At 43.3% G+C, this 12,786-nt stretch overlaps 1 long non-coding RNA gene across 1 annotated transcript in view; it reads left to right on the forward strand.

The window, feature by feature from the left end:
- LOC125482807 overlaps positions 1-11,676 on the forward strand; it is a 35,092-nt gene extending 23,416 nt beyond the window's left edge. Inside the window, exons 4-5 of the long non-coding RNA XR_007261782.1 lie at positions 8,872-9,050; positions 11,096-11,676. This is a non-coding gene — a long non-coding RNA (uncharacterized LOC125482807). The remainder of the gene's footprint in view (positions 1-8,871; positions 9,051-11,095) is intronic.
- Positions 11,677-12,786: the final 1,110 nt, after the last annotated feature.

Here is a 12,786-nt window from a genome sequence, read left to right on the forward strand (position 1 = left end):
GACAGGATGTCTGGCTGGATTGGGTCTGATAGCAAGGGTGGTGTTGTGGGGGAATCGGCCCTGTCTGATGGCAAAGGGTTTGGTCAGTCTAGTCCAGTGAGGTGTTTGGATAGGGTCCTAGGTGAGGGGTGTGGTTTGAATTGGGGAGGGAGAAGGGGAGTTGGGACTTGGTGGGGTGTCAAGTCAGTGCTGGGAATTTGTAAGTGGTCTGAAGAAGTTATAGTTGGATACGTGTGAGGTAACTATTAGGCCTGTTGAATTGTTACTCCAGATTAGATCATCTATCTAATAGTTTAACTTTTCCTGAATAACTATTTTACTTAATTTCATTGAAAGGCTCCAGAGTCTCTGATTTAGATGGAGACATTCAGAGGATTCCAGGCATAGAAGAATTCCCAGCAAAAAAAAATCTTTTTCCCAGTCAAATCCTTCAGAATTAAGAATTCTGTGGGGTCTCTAGGCACAACTCCCTCTATGTTGGAGTAATGACTATCTGATCATTGGAAAATCCAGACCAGCATTTCAGTATCCAAAATACCAATAGATAAGATGGAGATATACACATGAAAAGATAAATGGATCTTTGAAAAATGCTGATGACCGCTATGTCCTGCAACTTTTTGATTTTCTTCTGTTGCAATTGAGATTCTGCTCCAAGACTGGAACTAACTTGAACCAATCTCCCTGGGGAGTTTTCTTAAATTTCTATGTACGAGATGAATGGAAGTAAGAGGATGAGCACCAAGAAAAATGTGAATGGAGCAAGACCCATCAGATGTGTGACAAACTTGACTTTGAAAAATAAAACAAAAACACTTGATGATACAATGGATTAACATATTGTTTTTTACGTTGTGCGTGTAGGATTGAATTCAGGTCAAACCATGTGGAAGAGTTTGATGGTTTTGACAGAAATAACATTAGTCACTTACTCTTGATACAAATTTGCAGCATGAACTTTCTGTAATTCGCCATATTAACATTACAAAGAGAGTATCTTTTAAAGAGACTATAGTGATGTCTGATATGGAAATGGAAAATCATAGACCAGTACAGTTCTAAAATTTTGAACAATAGCTATGCTCGATGCTCACACATTATAATCCATCTTAATACTGATAGTAACATCCTTGTCTTTATACGCATGAAGCAACCAAACAATGCAAAGAAAGAAAGAAAAAAATAAATCAGAAAGCTGAATACTGCAGATGTTATAACATACAATAAAGACACAATGTTGGAAATACCAAACAGATCAGGCATCATCTGTGGAGATAGAGAAACAGATATTCAATGAAAGGATAATGGCAGGTAAAGTAAGGACAATTCTAAGTTATTTTACAAGTACGTTAAGGAGAAAAGGATAATTAGGTTAAGAGTAGGATCAATTAAGGAGCACAGTTGTAATGTGTGCGTCGAGCCAGAGTTCTAAAGAAATACTTTGTGTCAGTGTTCATTAATAAGAGGGATGATGTGGATATAGAAATCAATGCGAAGGACTGTAATATAGTCAAAGAAATCAGTATAGACAGAGTAGAGTCTCTGAGTGATCTGGAAGGCATAAAATTAGATAAATCTCCAGGGCCTGATGAAAGGGCCCACAGAAAGTGACTGGCCCAAATGGAGTCCCTGGCCATGCACTCAGACCCTCTCCAGGCCAGCTGGTGGGAGTATTCACTGGCATCTTTAACCTCTCTTTACTCAGATCTGAAGTCCCCACCTGCTTCAAGAAGACCACCATCATCCCGCTACCAAAAAAACTGATGCAACATACCTCAATGACTACTGCCCAGTGGCTCTGACCTCCATAATTATGAAGAGTTTTGAAAGGATAGTCATGACTCCAATCAACTCTAGCCTCCCAGCCTGCTTGTTTGAACAGGTCCACAGCAGATGCCATCTCTCTGGCCCTACGCTTATCCCTGGAATACCTGGATAACAAGGATAGCTATATCAGGCTCCTACATATTGACTACAGCTCCGTCTTCAACAATATAATTCCAATCAAACCCATCTCCAAACTCCAAGACCCAGGTCTCTGCTCTGCCCTCTGCAACTGGATGCTCAACTTCCTGACCCACAGACCACAATCATTGAGAATAGGCAACAACACCTCCTCCACGATAAATCTCAATACCAGCATCCCGCAAGGATGTGTACTCAGCCCTTTACTGTACTTCCTGAACGTTCATGACTGTGTGGCCAAATTTCATCCTAACTCGATCTTCAAGTTCGCTGATGATACTATCAGTGCAGGCCCAATATCAAACAATGATGTGATAGAATACAGGAAGGAGATAGAGTGCGTGATGGCATGGTGCAAAGACAACAATCTCTCTCTCAAAAGGAAAGAAATGGTCATTGATTTCAGGAAGCAAGGTGGAGGGCATGTCCTGTCTACATCAATGGTGCTGAGGTGGAGATAGCGGAGACCACCAAGTTCCTAGGAGGGATGATCACCTACAATCTGTTCTGGTCCACCCATGTTGATGCTATGGTCAAGAAAGCACAACAATGCCTCTACTTCCTCAGAAGGGTAAGGAAATTTGGCACATCTGTAATGACTCTCACCAATTTTTATCGATGCACCATAGAAAGCATTCTACCTGGATGCATCACGGCTTGGTATGGCAACTACTCTGCCCGGGAACATAAGAAACTACACAGAGTTGTGAACACAGCCCAGTTCATCGCACAAGCCAACCTTCCATCATTGACTCCATCTACACTTCTCGCTGCCTCGGAAAGGCATCCAACATAATCAAAGACCCCTCCCACTCCAATTATAAACTCTTTCAAGCTCTTCCATCGGATGGAAGATACAGAGGTTTAAACACGCGTGCCAACAGACTCAAGGACAGCTTCTTCCCCACCATTATCAGAATTCTGAATGGGCCTCTCAAATTTTAAATTTAAATGTTGGTCTTGTTCTTTGTGTAACTTCTCTGCAGCTGTAACGTGATATTCTTCGCTCTGTTCTATTACCCTAATACACTTTATATGGTATGATCTGTCTGTTCTGCAGAGAAAAGAAAACTTTCACTGTACTTAGGTACGTCAGAATATATCAAATCAAAAACACCTAACCCAGACTATTGAATGAAGCAAGGAAGGAATATCATGGGTGTCAGCAATAATTTTCTATTCTTCTCTGGCCACAGAAGCGGTGCCAGAGGGCTGGAGGACAGCAATGTCATACCATTATTCAGGAAAAGACGAAAGAATAAACCAGGAAACTACAGGCCAGTCAGTCTAATCTCAGTGATGGGGAACCTAATGGAAGTAATTCCGAGAGACAGAACTAACCTGCACTTGGAGAGGCAGGGATTAATTAAGAACAGTCATCATGGTTTTGTTAAGAGCAGGTCATGTCTGATCAACTTGATAAAATTTTTCAAAGCGGTGACCTGCTGTGTAGATGAGGGCAATGCGTTTGATGTAGTCTACTTGGATTCAGCAAAGTTCTTGATAGTGTTCTGCATGGGAACTGATAGCAAAGGTAGGATCCCATGGGACCCAAGGAAATTTGGTTAATTGGATCCAGAGTTGGCTGAGTGGCAGGAAGCAGAAGGTGATGGTCGAGAGATGTTTTTGTTTGATTTGATTTGATTTATTGCAATCACATATACCAAAGTACAGTGAAAAGTTTTGTTTTGCGAGCAGCACAGGCAGATCATAGCAAGCAATGACATACAGATCATAGGGTGCCTAGGCAGAGTGAGGCATACAAGGTTATGGCTACACAGGAGGTGCACAAAGCAAGATCAACATTATTTGAAGTTAGAGATGTCCATTCAGCAGTCTAGTAGCAGCAGGGAAAAAGCTGTTCTTGAACCTGTTGTTGCAAGTGTTCAACATTCTGTATCTTCTGCCTGATTGAAGAGGTTAAATGAGGGCATTACTGGGATGGGAGGGGTCTTTGGTGATGTTGGCAGCCTTTCCATGACAGCGAGAAGTATAAACGGAGTCCATGAATAGGAGGCTGGCTTCCATGATGGTCTGAGCTGTGCACACAACTTTCTGTAGTTTCTTACAGTCCTGGGCAGAGCAGTTGCCATACCTGGTTGTTATGCACCTGGATAGACTGCTTTCTATGGTGCATCTGTAAAAGTTGGTGAGGGTCCTTATGGACATGCCAAATTTCCTGAGCCGCCTGAGGAAGAAGAGGCGTTGCTGTGCCTTCTTGATCATTGCATCTAAGTGGGAGGTCCAGGACAGATTGTTTGTTATCATCACTCCTAGGAACTTGATGTTCTTGACCCTCTCCAGTCAGCTCCGTTGACCTAGATAGGTGCTTTTCCTCCTTTCTTCCTGAACTCACTGATCAGTTCTTTTGTTTTGCCGACTTGGGAGAGAAATTGTCATCATTGCACCACAACACCAAGCCCTCTGCCTTCTTTCTGTAATCTGACTCATTGTTGTTTGATATCTGGCCTACCGCAGTGGTGTCATCAGCAAACTTGTAGATGGCGTATGTATGGAATCTGGCCCACATGGTTGTGGATGTACAGGGAGTGCAGTAGGGGACTGAGAAGGTGTCAGTGTTGAGGATTATCGTGGAGGAGGTGCTGTCGTCCATCTTTACTGATTGCGGTCTGTGAGTCAGGAAGATGAGGAACCAGTTGAGTGAATGGAGTCGAGTCCTAGGTCTCAGAGTTTTGATATTAATCTGGTCAGAATTATGGTATTGAAGGTGGAGCTGTAGTCGATGAGTGGGACCCTGATGTAGGTGTCCTTGTTATCCAGATGTTCCAGGGATGAGTGTAGGGCTAGGGAAATGGCATCCACTGTGGATCTGTTTCACTGGTAGGCAAATTGCTGAGCATTGAGGCAGACAGGGAGGCCTGAGTTGATGTGGGGCCGTGATCAGCCTCTTGAAGCACTTCATGATAATGGAGGTCAGAGGCACTGGGCGGTAGTCGTTGTGGCATGCTGCATGTGTTTTCTTTGGTGCTGGGATGATGGCAGTTTTTTGAAGCATAGAATCATCATAGAATCCCTACATCATGGAAACACGCCATTCGGCCCAACAAGTCCACACCAACTCTCCGAGGATCATTACACCCAGACTCACCCCCCTACCCTATCCCCATAACTCTGCATTTCCCATGGCTAATCCACCTAATCTACACATCGCTGGACACTATGGGCAATTTAGCACGGCCAATCCATCTAACCTACACATCAATGGATTGTTGGAGGAAACCCACGCAGACATGAGGAGAATATGCAAACTCCATACAGACAGTCGCCCGAGACTAGAATTGAACCCGGGTCCCTGGCGCTGTGATGCAGCAGTGCTAACCACTGAGCCACTGTGCCACCCCGAAAGCAGATGGGGACTTCAGGTTGTTGCAAGGAGAAGTTGAAGATGTCAGCAAATACCTCCACCAGCTGGTCCGCACAGAATCTAAGTGTGTGGCTGGGGGCTCGGTTTGGGGACATCGCTTTCCTCGGGTTTACTCTCAGGAAGACTGATCCGATGTCTGCAGCTGGGACAGAGGGAACGGGTGCACCTGGGGCTGTCGGGGCAGGTGACACCACACTGTTGGCATTCCGCTCGAACTGAACATGCGTGCATTAGGGAGGGATGTGTTTTTGGACGCTATTTTGTTCTGCCTCATTTTGTATCCTGTTATGTTATGTAGGCTAGAAATTTGTAGGCGTTTTGTGCCTGGAAGTCTATGTCTAATGGGGCTCCACATGGATCAGTGTTGACTTTATATTAGCTGAGGCATTTAAGAGCAGGGAGGTTATGCTGGAACAGTATAAAGTGCTATTTATGCCGCAGCTACAGTGTTGTGTATGTTCTGGAATCCACAATATAGGAGGGATGTGATTGCACTGGAGAGGTTCCAGAGGAGATTTACCAGGATGTTTCCCGGACTGGAGAGTTTCAGTTATGAAGGATACACTGGGGTTGTTTTCTTTGGAGCAGAGGAGACTGAGGGGGGAGATGCATGATTGAGGTGAGGTGTTTAAAATTACGAGGGGCAGAGGTAAGGTTGACAGGAAGAAACTCTTCCCCTTGGTGAAGGGATCAATGACTGGGGACAAAGATTTAAGGTAAGTGGCAGGATGTTTAGAGGGGATGTGGGGAAAAAATTTCACCCAGAGGCTGATAGGAATATGGAATTCACTGCATTAAGGATGGTAGAGGCGGAAACCCTCATAATATTTAAGAAGAATTTAAATGTGCACTTGCGATACCAGACTTTACAAGGCTATGGACCAGGTGCTAGATAATGGGATTAGAATAATGAGGTGGTTCTTTTTGACCAGTGCAGACTGGAAGGGCTGAAGGGCCTTTTCCTGGGCCATAGACCTCTACAACTATGACTATGACCCTACAACACGATAAAAGAGTAAGTCACAGGGTTAAAGGGAATGTTCAAGAAATGAAAATGTTCTTCTCCTCCCCTCCTCTGTCAGCATTTCAAAGAGTTATTCTTTTTGTGACACCCTGGGCTACTCCTCAATCACCGCTAAGAACTCATCCTCTTCTCATGGAATCACTTGGACGTGTGATATCTCCTCCTTCCTCACCATTGCAAGGCCTGAAACACTCCTTCCAGATGAAGCTATGATCTACATGTACTTCTTTTAATATTGTCTGGTGTATTCGCAGCTCACAATGTTCTCTCTTCTACAATGGGGAGACAGAACACAGATTGAGAGGCCACTTTGTGAAAAACCTCCATTCAGTCTGCAAGGATAAACCTGAGCTTCCTATGGACTATCATTATATTTTCCACCTTGGCCTTACAACAAACACCTATGTCCTTGGCCTACCACATGAATCTAGTGAAGTTCAAGATAGGCTTGAGGAAAGGCACCTCACATTTCACTTTCCAGCCTTCTGGAGTAAACATTGAGTTCAACAACTTCAGACAGTAATCCCTAGTCCAGAGATAGTAGGAACTGCAGATGCTGGAGAATCCGAGACAACAAGGTGCAGAGCTGGATGAACACAGCAGGCCAAGCAGCATCATAGGAGCAGAAAGGCTGACGTTTCGGGCCTAGACCCTTCATCAGAAATGGGGGAGGGGAAGGGGGTTCTGAAATAAATAGGGAGAGAGGGGGAGGCGGATAGAAGATGGATAGAGGAGAAGATAAGTGGAGAGGAAACAGACAGGTCGAAGAGGCGGGGATGGAGCCAGTAAAGGTGAGTGTAGGTGGGGAGTTAGGGAGGGGATAGGTCAGTCCAGGGAGGACGGACAGGTCAAGGGGGCAGGATGAGGTTAGTAGGTAGGAGATGGGGGTGCGGCTTGAGGTGGGAGGAGGGGATAGGTGGGAGGAAGAACAGGTTAGGGAGGCGGAGACGAGCTGGGCTGGTTTTGGCATGCGGTAGGGGGAGGGGAGATTTTGAAGCTTGTGAAATCCACATTGATACCATTGGGCTGCAGGGTTCCCAAGCGGAATATGAGTTGCTGTTCCTGCAACCTTCGGGTGGCATCGTTGTGGCACTGCAGGAGGCCCGGGATGGACATGTCGTCTGAGGAATGGGAGGGGGAGTTGAAATGGTTCGCGACTGGGAGGTGCAGTTGTTTATTGCGAACAGAGTGTAGGTGTTCTGCAAAGTGGTCCCCGAGCCTCCGCTTGGTTTCCCTGATGTAGAGGAGGCCACAATGGGTACAGCAGATGCAGTATACCACATTGGCAGATGTGCAGGTGAACATCTGCTTGATGTGGAAAGTCTTCTTGGGGCCTGGGATGGGGGTGAGGGAGGAGGTATGGGGGCAGGTGTAGCACTTCCTGCGGTTGCAGGGAAAAGTGCCAGGTGTGGTGGGGCTGGAGGGGAGTGTGGAATGGACAAGGGAGTCACGGAGAGAGTGGTCCCTCCGGAAAGCAGATAAGGGTGGGGAGGGAAAGATGTCTTTGGTGGTGGGGTCGGATTGCAGATGGCAGAAGTGTCGGAAGATGATGCGTTGGATCCGGAGGTTGGTGGAGTGGTACGTGAGGATGAGGGGGATTCTTTTTTGGTTGTTATTGCGGGGACGGGGTGTGAGGGATGAGTTGCGGGAAATGTGGGAGACACGGTTGAGGGCATTCTCGACCACTGAGGGGGGGGAAGTTGCGGTCCTTGAAAAACGAGGATATCTGAGATGTACGGGAGTGGAATGCCTCGTCCTGGGAGCAGATGCAGCGGAGGCGAAGGAATTGGGAATAGGGGATGGCATTTTTGCAGGAAGGTGGGTGGGAGGAGGTGTATTGTAGGTAGCTGTGGGAGTCAGTGGGCTTGAAATGGATATCGGTTTCTAGGTGGTTGCCCGAGATGGAGACGGAGAGGTCCAGGAAGGAGAGAGAGGTATTAGAGATGGTCCAGGTGAACTTAAGGTTGGGGTGGAAGGTGTTGGTGAAGTGGATGAACTGTTCGAGCTCCTCGTGGGAGCAGGAGGCGGCGCCAATACAGTCATCAATGTAACGGAGGAAGAGGTGGGGTTTAGGGCCAGTGTAGGTACGGAAGAGGGATTGTTCCACGTAACCTACAAACAGGCAGGCATAGCTTGGGCCCATGCGGGTACCCATGGCTACCCCCTTTGTCTGTAGGAAGTGGGAGGAATTGAAAGAGTCCAGTTTGTTTCCTTTTCATTGCATTTATCTGTATTTCTCTTATTTTTGTGTTCAGTCAGCAACACACCTACTCTACGAAAAGAAATTCATGTATTTATACTGTATCTTTCCGAACTATTGGATATTTCAAAGTAATGAAGTACTGTTTGCTTCAGAGTCACTGTTGTAAAATACAAAATACGCAGCTAACTTCTGCTTGGTGGTAATATAACAATCAACATAATAATGTGATGTTGTTTAAGGAATCAATATTGGCCATGATGCCAAGAATAACTCTTCCACTTTTTTTTGAAACAGTGCCACAAGATCTTCTACATATAATGGAGCCGAGCGGTGAAGCCCATATTTAATATGTCATTTGAAAAGGAGAACCCCTAACAGTGCAAAGCTGTTTTAGTGCTGTACAGAAATACTAGCTTTCATGTTTGTGCTCAAGCCTGGAGTTGAACTTTAATTCAGGACCTGGTGATTCAGAGGTAAATGCATTATCAGCTATTATCAACATTATCAGCCACAGGTGACAAACAAACTGGAAAGAAAGAAGATTATGCTGCTAGAAATTAAAAATTAATTCACTGCATCATCAAAGACCTTCACTTGATTCTGCCATTTAATTTAACATTAGAAGTTGGTTGGTGTGGGGGAGTTGGTTACAGGTTTGTAGGTGGGGTAAAAAGATGTAAACATATTCCGGATAAATTGAAAGACTTGAAGGGAGGGGGAGCATAAGGGGTTAATAATCATTATGCTATCCACTCGAGTGCATCCCAGTGATGTGAGATGAAATCGGATCACATGGAGTTGGAACCTGAGAGAAGCTGGTTCTAATGGAGTCTTGCCAAAGTTTGTCTCTGCAAACGAGTCGATACATGTTCATTAATTTGCACTAGCATTGTTCCCAGCCCCCTTCCATCAAAGGCACTGGAGCTCAGTCATTGTATTTACATATTAATAGCTGTTTATTGGGAGAAAGAGAGAAATTCAGCGATCCAGTTGGAACTATTCAAAGTGTATATTCAAATTGCATTATAAAATTTATCCTTCGAAGCATTATAAACAGTGTTACATAAATATGCCCACTGAAGGCAAGATCATCTTGTGACCATACCAGAAAATATACAAAATAAATTCTGTTATTTACTTGGGTTGGGAATTGGATGTTGATGCGACTGTGTGCAATGTTACCTTGTCACTTCACATTTTGACTCCTGGGCATCATTTGTACACTCAAGTACTGAGTTGTGCCTGAAGCCAGTGCAAAACGATCACTTCTTGCAGATATGAGTCAAAGTCCAAAGGGAATGAGACAGTCACTGGAGACCTGTGAAAATGAATACCAATGTGCTATGTCAGAAATTGATGGAGAGTCCAGAAAGTCTGCGTTTGAAGAAGGAGGTAGCTTGAGGCTGGGAAGGTTCACACTAGTACTACTGCTTCCCTGGTCCACAAAGAAAGTTAGCTAGTTTTAAAAATGCCATCCATCTATAGCCAAAATTCTTTTTTTTATATGTATACGAATATAGTAACCCATTATTTTCATTCATCATTTGTTCAATATATGCAGCAGCCTCTGACTGAAGATTGCCAGATCACCTTCTATTGATATTCCGAGTCCTCTGATCTGTTGTAAGGCACTTGATCAAAATTCTGTACGTGTACTTGTCAGTGGACATCCCAACTGCACATCTCAGCATGTGCAGAGACTGAAAAAGCCATGACTCAACATACTCCTCCTGAAATTAACAATAATGATGGCTTGGGGTTTTATGGGGTTTTTTGTGCTCAAAACATCCTAAAATATATTCAACACAAGCCAAATCCCTTTCTATATGGAAAACTATAATCCATACTGAAAGCCTTTCTTGTGATGTTAATCATTTTTCACGACAATGTGAGTGGAAATGTTTCCCACATGCTGTTTTGTCAAAATGTTATCACATTAATAGTTTTGTTTTGGTTTTCTATTTTAAGTTCATCTCTACATATTTCCTACATCTCCTTGTTTTCAGGTCGTATTATAGATATTTGTCTTTCCAGTAATATAACTTATGTTTTCTCCCCCAAGTTCTGCATTTTACTATCCGATGGGACAGATGTGCTGCAGTAAGACATCTAACAGCATTCATTGGAAGTTGAACTTGTCATTGCACCTTTCAGCCTAGAACAATTTGTCCATTCTATTACTGAAAGTGTGAACTGACACCATTGAAACTAGAAACAATTATGCATCTGCTCAGCACTGGGTATTGGTGGACTGTTAATGAATAAATATCAGTGAGTGCTGTGAGTATCATTGTTACTTTGATAGCAAAACCTGCCACTTTATCTCGCAAATGACAATGGCAGAGTCGGAAATAAACATCTTTCCTTTAAAATATTGTCCCTTCTGAAGCTTTAACTCCAACTCAATACCCAACAAAAGCTAAACAGTCCTTCAGCTCATTAAATATTTGTGGGTTTTCTCACCCACTCTTATATCCTAAAACTCATTGCATGATCTTTACCCCTCTTTTCTGACCAGGTGGAACGTGAGCTTGGGCTACATTCTAGTGCTGAAAGCATCCGTCAGTGCTCTAAATGACTGGCCTTTGGGAGACACACTGCATATATGTGGAATACTGAAGCTGCACCTAGCAGAAGGAGTAGTTCCTCCAAGTAACTCATGTGGAGGGATTGGTTGAGGAGAGAGTGTAGTAACTTTGTGCTAGCTAGCCCTTTGCACTCAACCAGTGACTTAACTGGTAATCCTCTACAGCAAGGCTTTGTTACAATGTGCACTGCCAGTGGCTACTTGCCAAGCTAACAGATGTTCCCTTTCTCTGTGTTGAGATTTCCCAAAATGTTTGTATTGGCACTGAGGGAAAGTAGGAAGCAGACCGGCACATTATAATCCATCAGGCATTACAGCCCTGCAAGCACCTACACAGAGATATCCACTTCAGGGGAAGCAGTCTGGCAGAATCAGAGAGGAACACCTTGTGACGCACTCACAGGGGGAATCAAATGCTGATCATAGCAAGCTTGAGGATTGGAAGTTTAATACCTTATGTGGGCTGTACTGATTAACTAGCATAAGTTTTCATGCAATCCTTTGGGAATCATTGGAGGTCACTGCATGGAATAACAAACAGTATCTATCTATTGTACGGTTTCACTTCCTTCCACCTCCTTTAAGCTTTCAAGTTTCCTGAGACTCAGGAAACCCACTCGCCTGTAGTTAAAAATGGGATGACTGCTAACGTTATGGCAGGAAACCTCACTATGTTATTTAAACGACCTGCCCACATCCTGTGAGCTGTTTGGGTCACCTATTCCTTGTCACAGCATCATTAAAAACCTGAAATAGGTGATTTGAAATAGGTGAATTAGATTCCTGCTTTAGAATTGTTACATTTCAACCTCTGACATGATCTCAGTTCAGGACAATGCATAAAAAAAAGAACAAATGTTACCCAACTCTTTTCTTTCATCTGGATCAGAAATGAAGCAAAAGTAACTTAGTTAATATTGGTCAAATTGACTGTGGTAGAGACAATTTAATGTGTATCTTTAATTACAAGTATTAGTTAAACAAGGTGACATTTGAGAGAGAAAACAATAGTTAGGTAATTATTGTGGCTTTGGGTGATATTGTTACATTTAATATTGGCTTAAATTTGCAAAGTTTAAAACATATTTTCTTAGGAAGTGAATGTTTTCTGAAAACAATGCTGCACCTTTGTGTGACCAGTCCACGTTTATTATTAACAATGGCTTTTATTGTCTAAATATAAAAATACTCGACAAGGAAATAAATGGCTTTTCTAATGATCTTTTATAATAGATATTGGCTAATAACAGTTGTGCCAAAATAGAATTGCATTAAGCCATGTGACAGACATTGACAAATTCCCACCTCGTAAATGAAAAGAAAATTAGATTTTTGTCTAATTTCAAATTTTGTAATGTATTGCTTTTAACATAGTGTTATTAGTGTAATGCCATTTTTAATCCACTTTTATATAAAATTTATGAACACATTATGCCTTGCTTTATTAACCATGATTTATTTTTTTAAAAATTGCTCAAGAGATGTGGGTGTCACTGGCTAGACCGTCATTTATTGTCCATCCTGAATGTTACTGACAGGAGTACTCCAGATCTACCATTTGTCTTTTCCTTTGATCTAACTTATTCAATATTACAGTTATCTTGTACCAAATGTGAGCCATG

Source organism: Rhincodon typus, chromosome 3 (genome assembly GCF_021869965.1).
Source record: "Rhincodon typus isolate 14 chromosome 3, sRhiTyp1.1, whole genome shotgun sequence".
NCBI classification, from domain to species: Eukaryota; Metazoa; Chordata; class Chondrichthyes; order Orectolobiformes; family Rhincodontidae; genus Rhincodon; species Rhincodon typus.